The following is a 26,026-nucleotide window of genomic DNA, read 5'->3' as shown; positions in this document are numbered from 1 at the left end:
ACCACTTTGAATACAGTCAAATTCTCAACAGGCTCAGCATATATATCCAAGAAAAATACTCTTGCAGACATCAAAAGAGCTCAGCTGAAATGTCATGCAATTCTTCCAAGGGCTTATGTCTCAGTAACATCTCAACTATACAGCTAACAAGCCAAATCAAGCATAGTCAAAAAGAAGACGTAACCAAAGGGAAAGTTAATGGCCCTTCCTGTCATTAGTTGACTACAAATTTAGTTCCCAACAGACTCCTTGGTTCTGGAACATCTATCAAACTTAGCAAGAAAGTGAAATTCCTTATGTGTCTCTGGTTACACAAAGTTAAGAAAGTGATCGGAAGAAAGACATGAACATTCTTGCTGCATGTAGAGTTTTCCCCAAGAAGCACCAGACAGAAATCTTGACTCTACAGTAGAAATGTTTTGTTGGCAAAGAAGAGCCATGGAATCTGAAATGCAGCTCAGCCCTTAAATCAAGATGTCATGCTCGTGTGACCAGCAACCTCACATACTGCCATTTTCCAGCTGACAATTAAGAATATGGGATTTTATATTTTCTCCAGTTGTGTTCCACAGTTTGAAATAATTTTTGCCTACTAAGCAAAATGCCATTATTAAATAGAACTAATATTAATGAACTTTTACATTATTATGTACTAGGTATCTTGTACACCTTTTATATAGTTAACTCGTTTAATCCTCAAAACAATCTTATGTGAATAGGAATTTTTATATTCCCATTTTATAGATGAAGAAACTGAGGCCTCAAGAAGTAATGTATAGAAAGAGGAGCAGCTGTAATAGTAACCCACATATCTAAAGGTAAAGGCGGTCCTCTTAACCACTCTGAATCATCCTTTGATATCTCATGATTTTCAATATTTTAGAACAAAGAAATACGTAATTGAAAATATGACATTTTGGACAGGGTTATATAATCAACTTTAGCACATAGAGTTGGTAGAATTCTAGGCAAAGGCAAAATATTTGAAGTTTTTATCAATCTACAAAGTATTTTTATTTCTGAATGTAAGCTTTTAGTTGGATATGTTTTGAAATACTGAAAATAAAGGAGAAATCTTTACTCCCGTCTTCTCCTCCACGATGGCCTTTCTATATTCTTAAGGTTGTAAGGCTTTCAATTAGAGAACAGATTATTTTAGGTAGATGTTGAGAGCTTTTCTAACTCAAAAAATGAACAAAAAACATTGTTTTACTTCAATGATAAGTTTTTTAATTGTTGATTTTTTTAATGTGGCTATTCATATACTTGTCTATCAATGGTTTTTTTTTGAATTTTTGAATTTTTTTTTATATATGTCTATCAGTTTTTTAAAAGTGCATGGTAGTTCTCAAATTTCAATGTGCATAAGGATTCTGCTTGGGATTTCCAGGCTCTTTCCAAAGATTCTGATGCTTAACTTCAGGACCTATGTTCTTAGCATGTGGACAATTACATTCTCAGCCAGCCTCCAACAAGATTCTGGAGCAGATAATCCTCAGACCCAAACTCCTTACTCCGTACTCAGAGCTTCCTCATGTTCTCCTGTACCTGCACCGGTCATTGTCCACACAGCATCAGGACTGATCCGGGGGTGCCCTGTTTAAAAGCCTCCTTTGGCTTCCAATGCATTTAGAGCACATTCAACCTTGGGAGCTTGGCCCCCAGCGCTGCACTTTTCTGGCCTCCACTACCTCCTGAATTCATCTCTTGTCATTCTTCCCAAACTCACTCTGTTCCAGCACCTTCGACTTCTTCCATTGCTCAAAAAGGCCTGACTTGGTCTGGTTCTGCGGCCTGAGCCATCTGCTTTCAGGGACCTTCGCAGGCCACCCCTAGTCCAATACCCTCACTCCAAACTCTTTCTACGTTAGCTCTCTGTTTGATCGTCTTCATCAGACTTGGCCTTACCATTCCCAGTTAATTCTGGAGCATTAACTCTTGGTGGCACATTCCCTTGGCCCACAAAATCCTCACCTTGTGGGAAGAGGTGTAGCCAGAGAATGGCTAGAGCAGGGTCCTGTGGGTCACATGGCCCAGGGCAGGGGCAGGAAGAGGAGGGAGTGGGGGGGTCGAGGCTCTGATGTGATGACAAAAACAGGTCTATCACTTTCATAGTCTGAAACAACATCTGCTCCTTTCTTGGTTGCTTCTACAGTTTCAAATCATACTTACTAAAGTATAAATTACATAAAGGCAGACATCTTGTCTGTCTGATCGCAGTTGCATCTCCATCGTGTATGACAAAGCCTAGCACAGAGAAATGAAAAATCAAAATCTGTTGAATGAATAAATGAATGAGTAAAACATAATCGCTTACAAATATTCATAAACAAAGCACACAGACAGAAAGCCCTACCACATCACAACCAATATGCCAGGACCCCTTCTAGGTGCTTTGCATACAAGATCCACTTTATTCTTTAAAACGATTGATTGAAGTAGGTACAAAGAAAACCTCTGCTTTTACGGATGACATAGAAAGGTTAAGAAATTTGACTAATATACAGCTAGGAATAGGCTCAAGAAACTGTATTCTTTTTCATGATGAAACACTGCGTGGGTGAGTAAGTGTACGAATAAATAAATGATTGTGTAAGGGTGGCGAGGTAAAGCTAATGAATGAATATAATCAACCCAGTATACCAGACTGAAAAGAGGACTCTCTTCTTCATTCAGATGTAGAGAAAACAGGGCAAAATTTACAATTCAAATGTAATCCGAAAGTGTATGATGTGAAAACATTCATGTGAAAGAAGTCACCAGCATGCAGCCTTTTTTCTTCAACAGAATGAACTTTCCCAAGAATGCTGGGAATTGGCCACAGTGCAAGATGGTGGGAGAGAGAGCAGCATCTTGGTGTCACAGACAGTGACATACAAATAAGCACCATTTGAGCGGGTCCAAACCAGCATCCTTCTAGCTATGAAAATTACACACTACTTTTGGAGACTGCCAGGGCTTTGGAAACTTGAGCGCAGGAAAGATTTGAGCATTCGGTTGAAGATGATTTGCAGTGTGTCCCCTGGCTTTCTCAGTCCCCATAATACCTTAGAGCTTGGCTTCCGGATATCAGTATGCTGCCTGCTGACTTTTAAGTAAAAATAAAATCAAACACCTGTGCATCAGCCAGTACGAACTACTGTAGTTCCCACACACATCCAGCTATAAGACCTTGGCCATAAAGACAGTTTTATTTCTCAGTTGAAATACAGATGGGAGATTTATTACAGGAGTGACAGGTAGTATGATTAATAAATATCTGTCAACTTTTCATTCTTTCTGTTATGCTAGTGGAATTCGATTGTAAAAGAAAGAAGAAATCAGAAGAGGAGGGGAGGGGAGGGCGGAGGACCAGCAAAGGTGGGGAATAGTAGGAAGAGAGGGAGGGGACAGGGGAAGGAAGGAGAAGGAGGAAAGAGAAAAGAGGGCTTGTTACCTCTGGCTGGAAACAAGCGACCTCCAGAGACATCCTTCCTAGAGCCCACTAGTCACTAAGGTCTTCGCTCCTGACTTGAGTAATTTCAAGGAGAAGTTAGTTGGGTCGCTTCCCTGTGACCTCATCAGAACATCATGACTCGGGAACCTCCATCTCCGGAGCATCAGTTGTTATTCTCATATTCATCCAGCCTCATCTCTTCCCCCACAAAAAAAAAAAGGTTAAAAAGAGAGAGAAAGTTATGTACAACACACACATACATGTTTGGTTTGTTTTTTAAATTGTTTTGCTTCTCTTTTTATATGCATAACTCCATAGGGTCTCTTGAGATAATTCAGTGAATTAACTGGAATTGCCCTAAACACTGAGAAGCATTGTTCACTGTGGCAAAATAGAGGGAGGCGGTGGATATGTAACTTTCTTGTTTGCATTCTGTTAGCATTCTCGTCTCCATAATTATTGTTTTATTATTACTACTACTACTACAATTATCGCCATCATCATCACTACTATGATGGTGATGATAATGATTATTCTGATTTCTTCTCCATCTTCTCCTTCCACATTTATTTTCGTGGTTCCCTTTTTCTATCACAATTAGCTTTTGTTCTTCAGAGTGTTGGCTTAACTGTTTTTCCCTTTTACCAGCTGCTTTTCCATCTTAATGGTTCCAGTTTTCCCTTATTGCACTATGTGATGGAGTGCTGATAAATGGATTTTTCCATAATTTATACAATGAAATATTATATGAAGATTTATCTATACTTAATATAAAAAGGTACAGAAGCATAAAATGTAAGAAATAATTTCCTTCTTAGCCCACTCTCCATTTCCTTCCAGGTCATCTCAATTCTACTCTCCAGAGAAGTAGAAACCTTAACGTATTTGATACATCCTTCAGGTTATTTTATATACACATACACATATGTGTTTGTACTTATTTCTATAGTCACTCAAATACACATACTCTTCTATAACTTTCTTTTTCCTTTAAACACTGTGTTGGATCTCTTTCCAGGTCATGGGTTGTTACCTCATTCTTTTTACTAACTTTCTGGTACTCTGTTGTGTAAATATACCATATTAAAAAAAAAAAAAAGAACCTCTACTATATTGATGACCATGTAACCTTTTTCCTAAATTTAAACTGTCAACGGTTTAAATCAAACTGCAGTGAATATCCATTCATGTTGGGACACACACACCTCTATGAACATAGAGACAAACTTCTTTTTTTTAATGAGACAAAGTCTTACAAGTAAAATTATAGCAGTGAAAGGTATTCTTATTTTAAATTTTAATAGAGTTTGCCAAGTTTCCTGCTGTCAAGTAATATCAATTTATAATGTTTAAACTGAATTTATGTTCTTGAATTTTGAAATTAAAAATTAATACACACCCAATTTAATAAATAAAAATCATATAGAGATATACTGAGGGCCTCCCTCCTCCCCCTACCTTCCAATTATAGCCCTTTAAAATACCCAGTGTTAACTATTTGACTAACGGATTGGCAAAAATCAAGAATGTCTATTTTTCTACACCCTCACCAGCAGTGAAGGTTATCAATCTTTATTTTTTCTAATGGATGAACAGAAAGATGTTATTTTATTTACATTTATCTAAAGGCATCTATTCATTGTACATTTACATTTCATAGTCCATAAATTCCCTTTGTATTACTTTTGTACATTTACTATTAGATTATTTTTTTCTTGTCAATTTATAGGAGAATTTTTAACATGAGAAATATATATATATACATATTTGCATAACATAGTTATAGTCCACTGTTTATCTTTTAAGTTATGTTGAATATTTTGCTACTTTGAAATTTAGAATAGTCTATATATTCATAGAAAACACCTGGGATTTTAATCTGAATATTATGTACTTTAATATAAAAATTCAGGCATTAATTGTGAGTTCCCTTAACTTTATCGCAACATATTTTCTCTTTGTCTCTTTTCAGATTCTCGGGAAATGAAGTGCCTCCTATTGTCAAAAGCAAACGTTTTTCTTGGGCTTCAAACCTAATATCCCTACCTCATACCCTTTTGAACCGATGGTTGCTTGAGATAAAGGATTTTTTTCTTTTAAATATTTGTGTTATACAAGTATTTTTCTGATTTTATAATTAAATTCTACCTATATTTCATGACAATCAGAGACTACTCTTTGTTTATACATTTTCAAAGCATTCATTGTGTGTTATTATAATAACATTTTCAAGACTGTCCTAATGGAAACTTTGAAAGCATGTATGCTCTCTTTTTACATCATTTAGAATTATGTGTACATAATTATACATGTAACTATCATCATGTATATGCAGCCATGTATAGAATCTATTTCTGTAATTGTAATTTATGTCTTTCTCTTCTTGATCTGTAATAGACTTAGATAAATGAATAAAATTATATGATTATATCCACTTCTTCTTTCTCCTATTGTTTTGCTTGATAAATATTGAGTCCATGATATGTGGTATGTAGACTTTTATAAATATCATGTATTTAGTATGAATTTTACCTCTTAATCTCTTTTATTCATGCTTACTTCTTCAAATACCACTTTATCTATTTTTTGGTGTGTGTGTGTGTGTGTGTGTGTGTGTGTGTGTGTGTGTGTATTGAGCATTAATTCTATTTAACTATACTGCAGATAAAAACAAATGAGAGATTACGGTTATAGCACTGGAGTGTGAGTGTACATGAGCATTTTCTCATTGTTTACTTTTGCATTTTAATTGCACTCTGGTTATTTGACTTCACAAAACTTAGCAAAAATAAAATGGCACATATCGTGTCTCATCTTTTTCTTTCTAAAGAATTCTAAATATTTAACACTATGTTAAAATACTATGCAAATATAATTTTATCACAATGGCAATCAATAAAATAATAGTAACAATGGGCTTATCAAGAGGTAATTCACTGATGGTACATAAATCACTTCATTCATGTCTTATGGACACATCTAAGGCAGGATTGACATTCTTCGTGGATAGAATGGCTGAGGTCTTTATGTATTCTACTACATAAAGGAAGATTCCATTCTCCTAAAAAAAAATTTTGCCTCATTTGAGTATTTCTCACCACTCTTTCATAGAGAGAATATACAAAGTAGCATAAAATCTAATGTATTGCATAAGTAAACATAGTTTTAAATGAACTAAACAAAATCTAAAAGTTTCCAGCCTTTTCACATTTCATCACGTTGACTTCAGTATTTTCAGGTTACGTTTCCTCTTTGGTTTGATTTTGATGTGCTCTCTCATATCAAATCTAGGATAAACTTTGTGACCCATCAAAATACTGGATTTATCTTACCTTCTAAATGTTGAACTAAAATTAGGATACAGTTTTTCATTAGTGACCATTTCTATTTTCACTACCATTTTTTTTTTTCTGGATTATATTTGGCTTTGATGGTCCTAATTTTCGTCTTCATTTAGGCTAGTATGGTCAGTCTTTGTGGCAGTTTGCTTATAGAATGTACCTTATTATAGTAATCTATCTTCATTCTTATTCTCAATGGATTAAAGGGCTCTTTGCAATTTAGTTTTATTTTGTTTTTCACATACTTTCTCATTCACTTACATTTTTATAGTATTATATTAAAATTTCTGTGAAATGTGTATACTGAAATCTCTGTGTCTGCATCTCACTAATTCTGAGACATATAAATATTCCTTTGAGAGAGAAGCCTTGATGAGCAATTATCTACCGAATGCTTAAGAGAAAAACAGACAATCAGGTGAATTTTATCTTCTTCTCTTATACTCACCTTGGCAGTATCATTAAATGCTGTATCTAAAAGCTTTGTTAATTAACTGAATCAGCAGGTAGGAAACTCAGAGACAGATTGCTAAGCGAAAGAAGGTGACTAATAATTGAGATCATTCTCCAAAGTCGTGTCATCAGGCTGGTCATTCTTATACTGATCTGGCTCTGGAAGGAGTATAAATACTCCTGTCTTGGAATGACAGATGTTCTTCTAAATTTGTCTTTGAAAATGTTTCTACTTGACTTGGATTGTTCCTATTTTCCTTACTGTAGCACTCTCAGCTCTTAGCTTGGTATCAGCAAAAAGCCTTCTCAGTACTTTCCTAGAAATTTTCCAGAATAGCACACATCTCACTCCCATCCATTATGCGTAAGGACTACAATTTTTGAAGGCACTTTAAAATAGGCAAGATAAAGTCTAAGAGCATGAAGAGGGAAAAGCATGATTGTCTCTGTTTCATAGGTGAGACAGTTGGGACCCAGAGAGGTTACTTTACTTACTAAGCTATGATAGAGCAGAGGAGAGAACCTAGATCTCCTTCTTTAATTCCTACTGGATATTTGATGCTCACATAAGAAGAAAGATAAAGCATAACTAAAGGTAACATTTTAAAATGAGTAAGTTGATTTTGTTTGCAATCTTTCAGCAAAGTATATGCAACTTGATGACATAGCTATTGGTCAGCTTTTACTTCCGGTTGGTAGATTTTTTTTTTTACTCTTTATTGTTTCCATGTTAGATGATTCCAGATGACCATTCGTGCTGTTACAACTGGCAGTAAATATTTTATGCATTGCACTGATAGTCCCAGGTAATCGTATGGAATATAAACACAAAAAGGTGGTGTTGTCAGTGAAGTCTACTTTTGGAATGCCATCAGACTCGAAGCTTATAGCATATCTCCTTCAAAAGCTGGATAGCTGATTTTTTATTTCACCTTGAGAGACAGCAGAAGACGGATTCCTCATTTACTGTTTAATTATATATGAATATGGAAAGAATTTAGTTATGTTTCACATTTGAATGTACTTTAAAAATATGTCTTAAAATATATCATCATTTTCTTTTTCTGATCAGTGAAGAAAATAACCTAATTTGGGAAGAGATAAATTCTTTGTGTTTGAAAATCTGTACCACTGTATATATATAGCACATCTTCTTTATCCATTCATCTGTCGATGGACAATTAAGTATATCTATCTATCTATCTATATTTATTTATTTATATATATTTATATAATGGAATATTACTCAGCCATAAAAAAGAATGAAATAATGCCATTTGCAGCAACATGGATGGACCTAGAGATTATCATGCTAAGTGAAGGGAATACAGACAGAGAAAGACAAATATCATATGATATCACTTATACATGGAATCTAAAATATGATAAAAATAAATTATTTATAAAACAGACAGACTCACAGATTTAGAAGACAAACTTATGGTTCCCAAAGAGGAAAGGGTGGGAGAGGGATAATTTACTACTTTGAGATTAACATATACACACTACTCTATATAAAACAGAAACCCAACAAGGACCTACTGTATAGCACAGGGAATTATACTCAATATTTTGTAATAACCTATAAGGAAAAAGACTATATATATGTGTGTATATATATATATTATATCTATCATATATATGTATGTATAAATGAATCACTTTGCTGTAAACCTGAAACTAACACAAAATTGTAAAACAACTATACTTTAATAAGAAAAAAATTTTTTAAGTCAGTACCCTAATTTTGTTTTCTTAATATCTTAGTTTCAACATAAAAAAAAAAAGACAGACATTCTGGTCCTGAAGTGATAGAGTCATTCTATTCCTGATACTGAATATATTACTGAGATATGCCACTTGTGCAAATAATGTAAAATCATAGAAATGATCTAAACTATTAGTAGTAGTATCACAAAGGAGTGTTTTTATATTATCTCTCATTTCAAAATTGCTCTCTGAACATCTTTCTCTTTCTTGAAAGCCAGCAACTTCAGGGTAGAAAAGCAGAATCTTACATTCATTTTCTCCATCTATGTCACCACTTGTACACTTCTGTTGTTTAATATGAATCAAAGCAGAATTGCTGACCACCAAATTTTCTTGGCAAATAAAATATCTTATGAATGGCATTAAGGTGCAAATCATTTTCTTTGCAAAGCAAAGCCCATCCTTGCTGCATATGGATTGTTGGACTCCAATGGGACTGATCCCACTGCACAGTTTCTAGTCTGGCTCATAGATCACAAAAAAGAATTGTAAACCAACAGACAGCTCCCTTTTCCTGTAGCCCGGATAAACAGAATAAAACATGTCAAGCACGTCTCCTTCATTTCTGTACTGCACCGATGCCAAGAGCAGCTAATTCATCCTCTCTCCATCAGTAGCATCACACAAGCCTGAAGTGAACTATCTACCAGCAGATGCACGAGAGTGTAACTGCTCTTCCACAATGTTTGCCATTGATATTTTGCAACAACCATCAGTGTTACTTGACAAGGAATTTTGCCAATATCTCATTCTGCCTTCCCTGTGATCATACTATTTTTCAGTAACATGGCATCTGCTTTTAGTAGTTTCTTGGCACTAGTGTGACTTGCACCTGTGTTTTGGCAAGACGAATGCAACCTTGAAAGACGCTTCTATAGTTCTGGTCTTTTTTCCACCACTGACAACAGAAGTCGTCAATTTTGCATCAGAACGCATTATTTTGAGCTTGTTCAGGAAAAACAGAGGGCACTCTTTTTTGAAGACAATATGAACAGTTCTATGGCCTTATTCCAATATTGGATCAAGTTTTATAATGAACTTTTATATAGCTTGCTAGTTTAAATATACACAATCTTTAAGATATTCATGAAATTAACACTTAAGACTCATTTTTCTTAGAACAATACTCGTTCATATTATAGATGTGCACCAAAGTCTCGGTTACTCTATATATTTGTGATGCTTTCTGAGTCAGAGAATTTATGTTCTAATTTAATCACCACTTTTATGCACCAATGAATTCCTTTTTGTGACTTGAACATTTTTTGAATATGTATAACATATTCAACAGGAATAAAAATGCAAATTTCACAGTTAACTGCATGTTAGCTGAAATGAACTGACCATCAGTCCTGGTTAAGCATATAAAACCCTTAAATGTAATGAGAATTCTGTGACTAATCCAATAAGCCTTGCATCCCATATCTGTGAAATTCATGTGGGAAAAGTGTGTTCACTGGCCTCACCCTCAAATCTCTGAACCACGTGTGACGGTCCTTGCAGATACCACTGGGTCAGGAACCAGCAGGGTTGGAGAAGCCCATTTTGAGAAACACTATTTCAGTGCAATGATTGGTTCCTTCCACAGAACTATTTTCACCTTAAAAGGCTTGCCATCTTTGGGAGAAGACTCCGCCAGTACAGAAGGGGAAAAGGCCACAAAGAATACTGCAGGGTATTACAGTCTCTGTCCTTTTGCTCTCCCTAAATCCAGTCTTTTCATCTATACCTGTATTTCACCATTCTGACAATGACTTCTCTAAAGCACCATGCACTGGATGCCTGGTTCTGAATTTATAGAAACATGTAGGCTTTTCTTACTGACTCTGTAAGTTTGTATTAATCCCGCTTTGGAGAAAAGGAAACTGAAACTTAGAAAAGTTATTTACTTGTCCCCTAATCACTTACTTGTCTCCTCATAAGTGGCAGAGTTGGGTCCAAACCCAGGCTTTTGGGGTTCTAAATCTGGTGCCATTGGCCTGCATGCTCACCGCCTTGTTACAAGGCACATAAGAGCTCCTTTTACTTTCTTGTTCTAAAATCTTCAATGATCTGACACTCCCTACAGGAAAAGGACAATCTGGGCTTCACCTGCTCTTCCAGCCTGACTCTGACAGGCTGCGCGCATTCCCCAAGAGCACCACGTCCCTCCCTCCTCTCGGGACTAAGTTCAGAGCCATCCCTCTCACTTGCCAGCCATTCCTGGCCTTGCCTACCTATCAAAATCCAGCCCACCCTGCATACTTCCGCCGCCAGGTCATGTAGCATGCCCTGAGGCCCCTCAGGTCATCACTTACTTTTCCACAGCAGGCACTGGAAAAGCAGGAGAATGACACCTGAAAAGGCAAATTCATATCATAACTGTCTGCTCCAGCGACTGTCATTATGTGGTCAATCGACCAGTAACAAAAGACCCATGGAAGTGGAAGTGTTTTTAAAAATGCAGATATCAAGGTTTCTTTCCAGATATACTGCTGGCGTGGAGTAGAAAGTCTGAGTCTTCAACAAGCTTTTAAAATTAGTCTTTTTCGGGGGCTTCCCTGGTGGCGCAGTGGTTGAGAGTCCGCCTGCCGGTGCAGGGGACACGGGTTCGTGCCCCGGTCTGGGAAGATCCCACGTGCCGCGGAGCGGCTGGGCCCGTGAGCCGTGGCCGCTGAGCCTGCGCGTCCGGAGCCTGTGGCGGCCTGCGCGTCCGGAGCCTGTGCTCCGCAACGGGAGAGGCCACAACAGTGAGAGGCCCGCGTGCCGCAAAAAAAAAAAAAAAAAAAAAAAAAATTAGTCTTTTTCATCTTAAAATGTGAGACTCTCTGTCTATACACATGTATATAAAGGATGCTCAGTGCCTTCACAAAGGTTGGAGGGTTACCTAAGACTGGAGATGTCCACTTATCCTAGCAAGTCTCTGGGGTCCAAAGTTGAGACTGTTCACCCTTCAGGGAAGGGAGCCTTAGCTAAGGTAATGATCACAGTGGGGTAAGTGAGCCTCTACCTGCTCAACACCCCGAGTCTCTCACTCTCTTTTCTTCTGATACCTCCTCACATTCTCTCCTGAATCCATTAACACATTCTCCTCTTGATAGCATCCTTTATTTTCTCATTACAAATTGGTATATATTTTCAGAGAAAAATTAAAACCCACAGAAAAATTGATATTAAAAGTGAAGACTAGGGACTTCCCTGGTGGCGCAGTGGTTAAGAATCCACCTGCCAATGCAGGGGACACGGGTTCGAGCCCTGGTCCGGGAAGATCCCACAAGCAGCGGAGCAACTAAGCCCGTGCACCACAACTACTGAGGCTGCACTCTAGAGCCCGCGAGCCACAACTACTGAAGCCCACGTGCCTAGAGCCCGTGCTCCACAACAAAAGAAGCCACTGCAATGAGAAGGTCGCACGCCACAACAAAGAGCAGCCCCCGCTCGCCTCAACTAGAGAAAGCCCGCGCGCAGCAAGAGACTCAACCCAGCCAAAAATAAATAAATAAATTATTTTTTTTAAATCCTGAAGACTAGTTAATGAGTGTTAATATTATGCCCTATTTCTTTCTCATTTTTCCCTATGCATGTATACTTTTAAAAGAAAAAACAGCACGGAATCAAATAATGGCTATATAGGGAATTTGTGTTCTCTTTTTATTCTCTAACCTCATAAATGTTAACATCTCTCGTATCTTTCATTACTTTTTTTGAGTCAAGATTTTTAATAACATCATAAGAACCTATCTTGTGATTGTTTTGCTTACCAGCATTTATGCAGTGCTGGGTATATGCTAGACACTTGATATAAGTGTTTCGGATAAAAGAGTTACTATTGAACGACTCAATTATTGATGGACATTTCGATTACTTCCAACTTTTTCTCTATTGTTAATAACACCACAATTTTTATGTCTGATGATTTCCTTCAGTTGAATTCCTAGAAGTGGTGTGTATATATACATATGTATATAAACATATATATACATATACATGTATATTCTGACGCATATATCAAATTTTATTCCACAAAGATTGTTCTAATATTTCATTGTTCTGATATTTCAAACTCTTCTAGTTTGAGAAGTTTTTAAAAAAACTACGCTTGCAGTAAAATATGTAAAAGATATATGCTATCTGTACTCATGCATTGTGATGCTTGGTTTCCAGTCTACATCTTTTTATAATCTCTTGGAACTCCTAACATGAAGATAGAAAAAAGATTCATTTTTTCCTATCTCTCTACTTAAAAAATCAATAAATATTTGATGAGCTGTAAATGTGTGGGGTAAGAATTTGATTACTACATGATAATTGAAATATAACTTTTATCCTTAAATTACACACAGTCTAATAAGAAAAAGAAGACTCACAAATGAATTAAATAATAGCATAGATATGAGGGACTACCATTTTATAGAAAATCTTCGGAAGGAATGATTATTATTGCTGGGTGAAGAAACTAGTCTTAGAGCTGGCTGTGGAATGGGTGGAATTCTGCTGAGGGAGGAGAAAATACACAGGAAATGAACAAGTGGCCAGGGGAATATGCCAATGTGTATGGGGGAACAGTTTGCCTAATGTGTGAAGTGGGAAATAAGATAGGGAAGGAAAAAATAAAAGGAATGCCGCCCTTCATGTCAGGCAAAAGATTTTATATGTAAACTGATTTAATGATAATTAACTTTAAGAAGCTAAATAATAACAACAACAAAAATAAACAATCATAATACAGCACTGCTGGCAAGCACTTATTAAGCTCTTACAGTGTGCCAAAGGCTATGCAAGTTATCATGTTGATATTTTCCTTTTTAATATTCACATCAACACTATGAGGTAGTTGTTCTATCTTTATTTCTTACAGTAACAGAGGCTAAGCATATTAATCCATATCAGTAAGACACTGGGATTATTAGGATTTGAACTCAGGTGTGTTTGACAGCATAGCTTATACTGAAAAATGAAAAGGGAAGGGAAGGGAAAAGATGGAGAGAGAAAGACAGGGGTTGGGGGAAGACAGAAAGAAAGAGAGAAAGAAAAAGAGAAAAGAGAAAGGAAGGAAGGAGGGAGGGAGGGAAGGAAGAAAGGAGGAAAGAAAAAGAAAGGAAAGAGAAAGAACAAAGAAAACAAACTTGCAAGAGAAAGGGTGTAGAAATCCGTCAGGTGGCTATTTCAGTGGTCTGGCTGAGGGAATATTTCCTACATTAGTGGCTTTCAAAGCTTAATGTGCAGAGTCATTGGGGTAGTTTATTTAAACTAAGTTGCAAATCCTCAAACTATACCCCAGGAAAGAGTTTTCAGCAGGAAACAACCTAACTTTATGCACTTTAAAAAAAGATCTCTCTGGCTACTCTTTAAGAGGGCAAACTGGATGCTGGGAGACCAGGTAGATGGCTACAGTCAGGAACTAGGTGACACGGTTTGGATGAGGGGGTGGCAGGGCTATGGAAGTAAGTGGGTGGATTCAAGAGTTATTCTGACTAAAAGCCAAAAGGACATGGGAGAAAAAGCAGGTTGAGGGAGAGGATGAGTTGAGTTTTGAGGGCCTATAACATAGTTATATTGATGGAGCCACTGGGAAGTTTAAAAGACAAGTTTGGAACTCTGGATTCAGAGATAGGCTAGACATGATTCTCAGAAAATCACGCACATTTTGGGAGGTAGGGTAAAATTATCAACATAGATAAGATTTTCAAAAGCAGATTATTTTAAGAAAAGAAGAAACACCTTTAGAGGCAGATGCTAGTGAAATGCTTATGTTTTACTGTTGTTATCATCCTTGTAACTAACATTTATGGGACACTTACTAAGTTCCAAACACAATGCCAAGCACTTTTTATTATTCAAAAATATTTTGAATGTCCAGAAACTCCAGAAAATACAATGCCAATCCAATATGGACTTAACAAGTATTTAACATCTTGCCATTCTTGTTTTAAATTGTTTTAAAGAATTGAGTTGAGACTAAACATCTTACATGTACTGCCTCAAATATTCTCCAAGACGCCCAGGTGAGGTAGGTACATGCATTATCTCTTGTCCTCGGTTTTTCCCTTCAGGGGCATTCACTATTCTTCTCTGTGTCCCCCTACCTTCATGGACTGCACAAAAGATTCTCTTGGCTTTTGGCTTTTAGCTGATTTCCCCCAAAAGGGAGCAGCTCGTGGAGACTGGAGGCAGGGAGGAGAGTAAGTCAGAGTCTGATTCACTATAAGGTGGCCTGACAATGATCGTGTCCATGGCCAGAGGTCACTGCTGTGCTCAAAGGAACCTGTGCTCTCTCTCGTTTCAAGTTCCAGTAACCTCTATCTTGTGCTTTGTGGTCTAGAGGTGGGAATAATTTGGCTACTAGATACGGACAGTGCTGGGGTGGCATCTCCTGTTTTCTCTATACCCCATATATGCCTTTGTAATTTACCCCTTTGTAAATAAACCTCTTCAAATGTAACCTCATTTGGATATGTCATTTGTTTCTTGTTGGAACCCTGACAGTGCAATCCTATGTTACAGGTGAGGAAACTGAGGCTCACAGGGGAGGAAGTAGCAGAATCCAGACTCAGTTCCAATCCGTCAGACTCCAGAACTTGTGCTCTTGTCCACTCTGTAGCATCACCTCCCTACATTAGGCGAGGGAGGTAAAACGAGGGTGCAGAGTCGAGCTGACCATTGTAGAAGGAACTTAGTTTCCTGATCAAGCCGAGCTTGTGCCCAACTCTGGGCCTTGTTTTCACTCTTCAATTTGTATGTAATTCCGTTCTGACTCCACTCTTTCCCATCATTAGCCTCTGAACATAATATCATATTTTCAAAGCAACTTCTTCACATTCCTAATTTATGGTACTCACCCGCTGTTACCCAGCCACTCTCTCATATCACCCTATTTTAATTTCTTTATAGAACTTGTATTCTCTGGATGGATCCTCTATTTATTTGTTTACTTGTTTATTGGTATCTTTCCTACCCCTCACCCTCTGGCAGGTAGAAGGTCTAAGTGACCAGGGACCATATGGGGGGTGCTTACCCATATGTTCCCATTGATGAGGACACCGCCTGACACACACAAGCAAGTGCTCAATAGTAATCAATGAATGCATGAATGAAGAAAAAAGGAAAAAATGAACAAGTGAATGCAATTATATCATTTTAAGGCTAACTAAGATAACAGATAGCTAAGGAGTAGGTAGTGTCCAGCTAGGAAAGAAAGCAAACACAGATTTTTCTTTCAAGATGTTTGACTTTGAAGGGAGAAGGGTAGCACAACAGGATGGAGCCCCTATATCCCAGCTGAATTTATGGTTCAAAGAAGACAAAATCCATGTTTCTGAAATTCTATTATTTTAAAGAACCATTTCACTATGATTATACGCTATTTTAACACTTGCAATTATAGAACCAAAATAAATGCCTTAAAATACGAATCAAGAGAAATTGGATTATATATCTATCAGTTTTCAAATCATATTGGTATATCTCCCACTTGGGAAGATATTTCTCCTCTTTTTTCTCTTTGTGGAAAGGCGGCTTGTTGCATTTCTACTGCTGTTACAAGAGAACACAAGGATATAAATTAAATGGCTTATTTTGGAATGACTGTCCTTGTAAATCTTTGTCCTTTGAAATTCAAAGGTCAATGATACGCTCTGTATACAAATTTAGTTGTTAAATGTATTGCACATTACTAGTCCTGGCAGACGGAAAACTACAAATTTATCATGGCCATGGCTTCAGGAACATGCCAGGTCATTATGCACACAGTGTGACAACTAATGACAGTCTTTTAAATTCTCTCTTTACAGTGGCCTCTTCCACACACACACAAAGCTAAAATATACTTTGCCCATATGTCAAAACCAGATTCAATATCTTTTTAGACACTGTAATTGATTGCAATCCTTCATTCTGCTAAAGATTAAGCTGAACTTCTGCCCTTTAATAAAAACTTTAATAAAAACTCTCTGGGAAAATTTCATGTAGTCAAGTCTTATTTTTAGTTTTGATCTGGATGCTTTATATTGAAACTAAAAATTAGAAATGATGGAAACAACTGTTATTGTAATATCTTGAATTTGATACAATTCTTTTCTTTACGGAGCTTGAAATGCTTTCACATATAGTGTTTCATTTTTCAAAACGTCAGTCAAAAAAGGAGATGTTGATTTTCATTTAACATTCTTTCATGCTCAAAAAATGTTTGAATTGCTCACGCACATGTGTTAATTTGTAAAAAATTAAAGAGGGGGCAGGGGAGGGAGACAGAGAGATGGTGGTATCATGGACCACTGGAATTTAGGCATAGAAGAGACAGAATCCATTATTCTGGATTACATAATGAAGTGGATGTGGAACTTTGTTTTAAGTCACTTGGGTTTGGAGGCTCTTTGTTACTGCACCATCACCTCACCTATCTTGACCATACAGTATGAATAGTTATCTACATTAAAAAAATTCTTTGTATCATCTGTGAAATTTAACAAAAACTCTAGGCTCCAATCTTATTTCTAATACCTACCCACTGTGTAGCTAGAGCAAAGGATAGAAACTTTCTGAATCTCAGTTTCCATTTCTATATAATGAAATCCAAACTGCATTTCTCACATGGTTGTTGTAAAAATTAATAAAAAAAACTTTGCCCAGTGACTGACATCTATTAAAAATGTATTAAATGGAATATCCATAAACACAGAATCCACAATTCCAGTGTAATAAGCTAGTGACCATCACTAAAATAGGTCAGATTGGCAAGTCATATTTCCTGCTATCTTCCCCAATTTTACTTCTTTCTTTAGAAATTCTAGGCCATCAACAGTAGCAGCTTCTCCTAAGCTGCTGTTTCTTTAGTCACGTTGGTATTCATCATTTGTTAACTATAGTGAGTGGTAACTAGGAACTGTACTATTCCTTTATCTTGATCTGGGCCTTCCCAGTCTTAAATATCTGGTTCTCTTTCAGGAGACAGCAGGCAAAGCTCCCTCCTTAACACATCTCTAGGTAAGTACCTAATTTCAAGTCTGCAAAACTCTCATTCTATTCCACCGACGGTTTAGTCCTTCTCATCCCCTTAGGAAAGATATCTCTAGTTATCTCTCTACAGTCCTGTGTGTGTCTTACTCTAGCTTTCCTTTCCATACTGATCTGTCATCTTCTACTACAGAAAACTAAGAGGTCAATGGAAGCTTTGTATTTTAAGAACTTCTACAATAGATTTTGCTCTACATTTTTATTAGTTGCCTAAAATAAACATGTGCTTTTCTATGTTTAAAAATAATACGTTGTTTCAATAGTGAAACACTGAAAGCTTTTACCCTAAGATCAAGGACCAGAGAGGGAAGCCCACTTCACCACTGGTATTCAACTCTCCACTAGAAGTTCTAGTCAGAGCAATTAGGCAGTAAAATAAGACAAAAGGCATCCACACTGGAAAGGAAGAAGTAAGACCATCTTTTTTCACAAGTGACATGATTCTATATAGGGAAAAATCCTAAAAACTTCACACATACACACAAAACCTATTAGAGATAATAAATTCAGCAAAGTTGATGGGTACAAGATCAGTATGTAAAAATCAGTTATATCTCTACACACTACCAATGAACAATCTGAACAGGAAATTAAGAAAATCCCATTACAACAGCATCAGAAAGAATGAAATGCTTGAGAATAAATTTAACCAAGGGGGTGTAAGACTTGTACACTGAAAGCTAAAAAAAATTGCTGAAAGAAATTGAAGAGGACACAAATAAATAGAAATTTCCCTGAAATTCTACTCAACACATAATTTCACTGTTAAAAGTTTGGTATATATTATTTTAGACCTTTTTCTATTTATTGTCAATTATGGTTCTTGGTTGGAAGCAATAGAAACTGTCATACTGGGTGATATATGGCTTTTTTACTTTACCTCTCTGAGTTTTACCTTACATATCTGGTAAATGAAAATAATAAAAAGACCTACTGCACTGGCTATTGTGAGAAGTAAAGGAGCTACAGCATACAAAATACATAAAACAGTATTTATTACAGAGAAAGAGGTTAATACCTATTTGTTATTATTATTATTTTCATATTTTAATTATTGTTGTTATAATTGGTTTTCAAAATCAAGTGTAGCTTATTATGCAAAACTCTCTATTATAGATGGCCTCACATTACATCCTAACTTACTTACCACTCCCAAGTCAAAAAATTATTTTCCTCTCTTGTAAGAATACTTTCCTTACTTTTATTCAATCTGACTTGTTAATTTTCTTCATCTGTACTTTAACTTACAAAGAAAATATTTTTCTTCAATGCCATTTCCTTCTATCAGCAAATCCAACTCAAAAATTTATATAAAACCTACTGAAGTCTCAACACTTCTACCACACATGCTCTGATCACTATGGCCCCTGATAGCCATCTAGTGGCAATAATATATGTGTTAGATTGCATTATTCTTCAAAGTGTTTGCCTTTCAGTAAGAGACCCCTTTCTACAGGAGGCTTTCTTACCCAAGGCTATATGACTTGCTCGAGCCAATGGAAATCAAGAGGAAGTGACATGTCCTACTGATTCTGGTGATGTTTGCACAACTTTATGAACATACTAAAAACTGTGAATTATATGTGTTAAATGAGTAAATTCTATGGTATGTGGATTATATCTCAACAAATCTGTTACAAAAATACAGTACAATAAATATACAACACTAAAATACAATAAAATTTAATATACTTAAAGTAGAATTAATGAGGAGATGATAAAATAAATATTTTAGATTATAAAAAAAGTATGTGAAATACTTCTATGAAGAAAAGCCACATGGAAGACATAATTAATGTTTGTGAAATTTCTGAGGTACTCATTCTAATTTCTGTAAGTTATATAGAAAACATCAACATAATAGTTGATATTAAACATGTCATATCAGTATAATAGTATTGGTTTGGATTAAGTTCATCTGTGAGTGACAGAAATCCCTAAAAAATGGTGGCATAAACATTACTGAAATATACACTTCTCTGATATAAATGTAGGTAGTCTAGGACAGGTAAGTTGGCACAAAGAGCACCAGGAATCCAGGTGCCCTTTAATTTGTTGTTTCATCATCCTCAACTCTCGTCTTCTACCTCATACTACAAGATGGCTGCTCCAACTCCAGCCATCATACCCCTAGTTTGGCCCCAAGAAGACAAGAAAGGGCAGGAGAGGGGCATGCCTCCTTCTTTACTGATGTTACCCAAAAGCTACACAAACGTCTTCCATTTATTCAAATTACCATACCAAATTGAAAGGGATACTTGGAGTTTTTATTGTGTTCAGCAAAGAGCCCAGCTCACACTAGGGGTTTTATGCTAGAAAAACAAGGCAGAATTCCTGTTTGGTGACAACCTGTGGTCTTCGCTCAAACAACCAAAAAGCAGAATGCCCAGAAATGCTCCACGAATAATTTCATTATGCTCCAGGGCAAAAGCCATTTACAGAAATCCTGTTCTTTATATCAGCCTCTATTCTAAATACTTTGTGAACATTAGTGCATCTCATTTAGGGAGAACAAGCAATCTCATGCAGGTCACAGATAAAACCAGAAACGGGAAGGAAAATGAGGAGTCCCTGTGCTGGATGACATTCAATTTGGTAGGGGGAAGGTAAGTGGGAAGGAGGGGTCCTGGCACATTGACAAGCATTGCCCTGCTGAATGTGATAACTACTTCACAGTTACCACTTATTAAAACATGTGGAATCATGGGTCTACAACTAAAAGACATTCCAACTATTTAAGAGAGGCCAGATATCTGAACTTTTATTGAAATCTGGATTTTATAGGAAATCACCTTTTTCTTAATTTTGTTTAAAAACAACATGCAACTTGCTTGTGGACCACCAATTTGAGATATCTGGCTGAGAACAGTGAGACAATGTATCAGCTGCTGAAAAACGGATGGCCCATCAGACTCTGAAAGTAACCCTTGTGCTGAAAATTATTATAAAGGGTGGTGACAATGAGGTGAGACTTATCATCATTACCGACTTACTGAGTATCAGAATGTTTACTGAGCATTTCCGTTGGCAGGTATTGTACTCAACCTTTTTCACGTTCATTATCTTGCTTACACAAAAGTCTTGTGTTATTTCTTTTTTTTAAAGGGGAGTGGATGGAAATTGTGGGCCATATATCTTTAGTAACAGACCCAGGGTCACACAGCTGGTAAGGGAAATAGGTGGGACTTCAATCTGGCCCTGTCAGATATCCAAACCCATATCCTTAATCCTCACTCAATATCATATGCAAGGACTTCTCTGGTGGCACAGTGGTTAAGAATCCTCCTGCCAATGCAGGGGACATGAGTTCAATCCCCTGTCTGGAAAGATCCCACGTTCCATGTAGCAACTAAGCCTGTGCACCGCAACTATGGACCCTGTGCTCTAGAGCCTGTGAGCCACCACTACTGAGCCCACATGCCACATCTACTGAAGTCCACAGGCCTAGAGCCTGGCTCCACAACAAAAGAAGCCACCACAAGGAGAAGCCCGTACACTGCAAAAGAGTAGCCCCCACTCACCACAACTAGAGAAAGCCCGTGCACAGCAATGAAGACCCAACACAGCCCCAAAAAAGATATAAAAATATCAAAAATTATATATATCACATGCAATTTCTCTGCCTTTCCTGGAACAACATAGGGCAGGTTTGCCACAATATAAAAATAGAAATTTAAGTAGTGATGCAGAATCTCAGCATTTAAGCACACAGTCATCCTGTCAGAGAAACAGCACAGAAGATGTAAGAGGAGGATTAGCCAAAGTCTGAAAAGCCTCCAGAGGACCTCCCTGCTCAAAATATCATACATTATCTTTAAACAACATCTGGAGGGCCCTCACACCATTTATCCCATTAAATGAAAGAGAAAGTTTGACAGTTACCATTTCATGGCTTGAAACCCACAGTGGAGCTATGCAACTTATTTAGCACAGGTGTTTAACTGTGATAAACTGGAGGAAGTCCCAGTATTCAATGTCCTCAAACTAACACTACCATCTAGGTAGAGCAGGGTACTGGCTTTCTGTCAACAAACTTGCTTGTAAAATTTCAAAGGTGATGGCCTTTAGGAGATCCACAGGGGTAGATCAGGAGGTTGGGCATGTGTGGAGGGGACAGAATACTTAAACCTTCCCCAGGATGACAAAATACTATGGAGGATAAACAGGAAGACTTTGTGCTTATTATGTTCCTGAAAATCGACTTTTTAAAAATACAATATTAAATACTAAAAACACGTGGGTATCTTAGTGAGAGACAGATTACATTGCCATTTTGTATGTTAAGGGAAATTTATGTTGACTGCTTTTGGCAAATCTTTCTGCTCATAAAGAGTGCACAAATGTTTCTAAGGTCTGCCACGAGAAATCAGTGCATGTTTTAGTTAATCAAAAATGGAGTCACAGAGGGACTTCTGTTTCCAACTGATGTGAAGTAACTGGGACTAGAATTATCTTCCCACCTGAAATAATGGAAAAACCAAATAAAATATATGAACCAATGCTTTTCAAAGACATTGGACATCAGGCAATGAAGGAAAGTGATTCTGGAAAGATAGAAAAAATGAGGCTAGCCCTGCAATTGACCTACCTAACTGACTTGAGAGTTTCCAAGCCACAATACAAGGAAGAACTGAGGCAGAACCTCGTGGACTCTCCAGGTGAAGAGACAAAGCTGAGAGTCTGGGGGGACCAAAGCTGCTAGAGTTGGTAGAGTACCAGGGAGGAGGGGTCTACACAGAGAAAGTATTCAGAGGACTGCAGGGAATCACTCTCTCAAGTATCCAGTAGCAGACTTATTTACGTGGTGTGTGAGGAAACTACCAGAAACCCAGCAAAGATCACCTGAAAGGTACATAGCACCTTTATAGTGCATAGAACACAGGCAGGGCCAAGAATAGTCTATTCTCTCCAGCCAGATAGGGAAAACTCAAAATTCACAGGGCATTGGGTAGAGCAACTCAGAAGAGTCTTGCCCTAGTAGTGCGTAATAATTAACCCTGTTAAAAACTGAAACAGAAAAAAAAGTTAAATGCTTTCCAAACAAGTGAATTGCATATCAAAACAAAGCTTAAGGGAGGAGCTTCAAGATGGTGGAAGAATAACACGCGGAGATCGCCTTCCTCCCCACAAGTACATCAGAAATACATCTACATTTGGAAGAACTCCTACAGAACACCTACTGAATGGTAGCAGAAGACCTCAGACCTCCCAAAAGGCAAGAAACTCCCCATGTACCTGGGTAGGGCAAAAGACAAAAGAGAAAACAGAGACAAAGAATAGGGACGGGACCTGCACCAGTGGGAGGGAGCTGTGAAGGAGGAAAGGTTCCCACACACTAGAAGCCCCTTCGCGGGCGGAGACTGCGGGTGGCGGAGTGGGGGAAGCTTCGGAGCAGCGGAGGAGAGCGCAGCAACAGGGTGTGGAGGACAAAGTGGAGAGATTCCTGCACAGAGGATCGGTGCCGACCAGCACTCACCATCCCGAGAGGCTTGTCTGCTCACCCGCCGGGATGGGTCGGGGCTGGGAGCTGAGGCTCCGGTTTCGGTCAGATCACAGGGAGAGGACTGGGGTTGGCGGTGTGAACACAGCCTGAAGGGGTTAGTGCTCCACAGCTGGCCGGGAGGGAGTCCAGGAAAAGTCTGGAGCTGCAGAAGAGACAAGAGACTTTTTCTTGCCACTTTGTTTCCTTTTGCGCGAGGAGAGGGCATTAAGAGCGCCACTTAAAGAAGCTTCAGAGACGGGCGTGAGCCGCGGCTATCAGCGCAGACTCCAGAAACGGGCATGAGACGCTAAGGCTGCTGCTGCCACCACCAAGAAGCCTGTGTGCGAGCACAGGTCACTCTCCACACCTCCACTCCCGGGAGCCTGTGCAGCCCGCCACAGCCAGGGTCCCGGGATCCAGGGACAACTCAACTTCCCCAGGAGAACGCACAGCGCAACGCAGGTTGGTGCAACGTCCCGGCACCCTCTGCCGCCGCAGGCTCTCCCTGCATCCGTACCCCTCCGTCCCTGTGGCCTCAGTGAGCCAGAGCCCCTGAATCAGCTGCTCCTTTAACCCTGTCCTGTCTGAGCAAAGATCAGAAGCCCTCTGGCGACCTACACACAGAGGCTGGACCAGACCCAAAGCTGAACGCCAGGAGCTGTGTGAACAAAGAAGAGACAGGGAAATCTCTCCCAGCAGGCTCAGGAGCAGCGGATTAAATCTCCACAATCAACTTGATGTACCCTGCATCTGTGGAACGCCTAAACAGACAACAAATCATCCCAAATTGAGGAGGTGGACTTTGGGAGCAATGATATATATATATATATAGATAGATATATATATATATATATATATTTTTTTTTTTCCCTTTTTCTCTCTTTGTGAGTGTGTAGGTGTATGCTTCTGTGTGTGATTTTGTCTGTATAGCTTTGCTTTTACCATTTGTCCTAGGGTTCTGTCTGTCCATCTGTTTTGTTTTGGTTATTTTCCTTAAACATTTTTTTCTGTTAATAATTATTTTTTGTTTTTTATTTTAATAACTTTATTTTACTTTATTTTATCTTCTTTCTTTCTTTCTTTTCTCCCTTTTATTCTGAGCCACGTGGAGGACAGGCTCTTGGTGCTCCACCCAGGTGTCAAGGCTGTGCCACTGAGGTGGGAGAGCCAAGTTCAAGACACTGGTCCACAAGAGACCTCCCAGATCCACATAATATCAAACGGTGAAAATTTCCCAGAGATCTCCATCTCAACGCCAAAACCCAGCTCCACTCAATAACCAGCAAGCTACAATGCTGGACACCCGATGCCCAACAACTAGCAAGACAGGAACACAACCCCACCCATTAGCACAGAGGTTCCCTAAAATCATAATAAGCCCACAGACAACACAAAACACACCACCAGACATGGACCTGCCCACCAGAAAGATAAGATCCACCCTCATCCACCAGAACACAGGCGCTAGTCCCCTCTACCAGGAAGCCTACACAAGCCACTGAACCAACCTTAGCCACTGGAGACAGACGCCAAAAACAACGGAAACTACGAACCTGCAGCCTGAAACAAGGAGACCTCAAACACAGTAAGTTAAGCAAAATGACAAGACAGAGACACACACAGCAGATGAAGGAGCAAGGCAAACACCCACCAGACCTAACAAATGAAGAGGAAATAGGCAGTCTACCTGAAAAATAATTCAGAATAATGATAGTAAAGATGATCCAAAATCTTGATATAGGATGGAGAAAATACAAGAAAATTTTAACAAACACCTAAAAGAACTAAAGAGCAAACAAACAGTGATGAACACAATAAATGAAATTAAAAATTCTCTAGAAGGGATCAATAGCAGAATAACTGAGGCAGAAGAACGGATAAGTGACATGGAAGATAAAATAGTGGAACTAACTACTGCAGAGCAGAATAAAGAAAAAAGAATGAAAAGAATTGAGGACAGTGTCAGAGACTTCTGGGACAATATTACATGTGGCAACATTCGAATAATAGGAGTCCCGGACGAAGAGAAAAAGAAAGGGACTGAGAAAATATTTGAAGAGATTATAGTTGAAACTTCCCTAATATGGAAAGGAAATAGTTAACCAAGTCCAGGAAGCACAAAGAGTCCCATACAGGATAAATCCAAAGAAAAACACGCCAAGACACATATTAATCAAACTAAAAAAATTAAATACAAAGAACAAATATTAAAAGCAGCAAGGGAAAAAGAACAAATAACACATAAGGGAATCCCCATAAAGTTAATAGCTGATCTTTCAGCAGAAACTCTGCAAGCCAGAATGGAGTGGCAAGACATACTTAAAGTGATGAAAGAGAAAAACCTACAACCGAGATTACCCAGCAAGGATCTAATTCAGATCTGATGGAGAAATTAAAAGCTTTATAGACAAGCAAAAGCTAAGAGAATTCACCACCACCAAACCAGCTTTAAAACAAATGCTAAAGGAACTTCTCTAGGCAGGAAACACAAGAGAAGGAAAAGACGTACAATTCTAAACCGAAAACAATTAAGAAAATGGTAATAGGAACATA

At 38.0% G+C, this 26,026-nt stretch overlaps 1 long non-coding RNA gene across 1 annotated transcript in view; it reads right to left on the bottom strand.

The window, feature by feature from the left end:
* Positions 1–3,172: 3,172 nt before the first annotated feature.
* Positions 3,173–26,026, bottom strand: part of LOC136794910 (uncharacterized) — a 51,222-nt gene continuing 28,368 nt past the window's right edge. The window contains exon 3 of the long non-coding RNA XR_010842376.1: positions 3,173–3,634. This is a non-coding gene — a long non-coding RNA (uncharacterized lncRNA). The remainder of the gene's footprint in view (positions 3,635–26,026) is intronic.

The sequence above is a fragment of the Kogia breviceps genome, chromosome 10, assembly GCF_026419965.1.
Source record: "Kogia breviceps isolate mKogBre1 chromosome 10, mKogBre1 haplotype 1, whole genome shotgun sequence".
Lineage (NCBI taxonomy): Eukaryota > Metazoa > Chordata > Mammalia > Artiodactyla > Physeteridae > Kogia > Kogia breviceps.
This window is presented reverse-complemented; position numbering and strand designations above follow the sequence as displayed.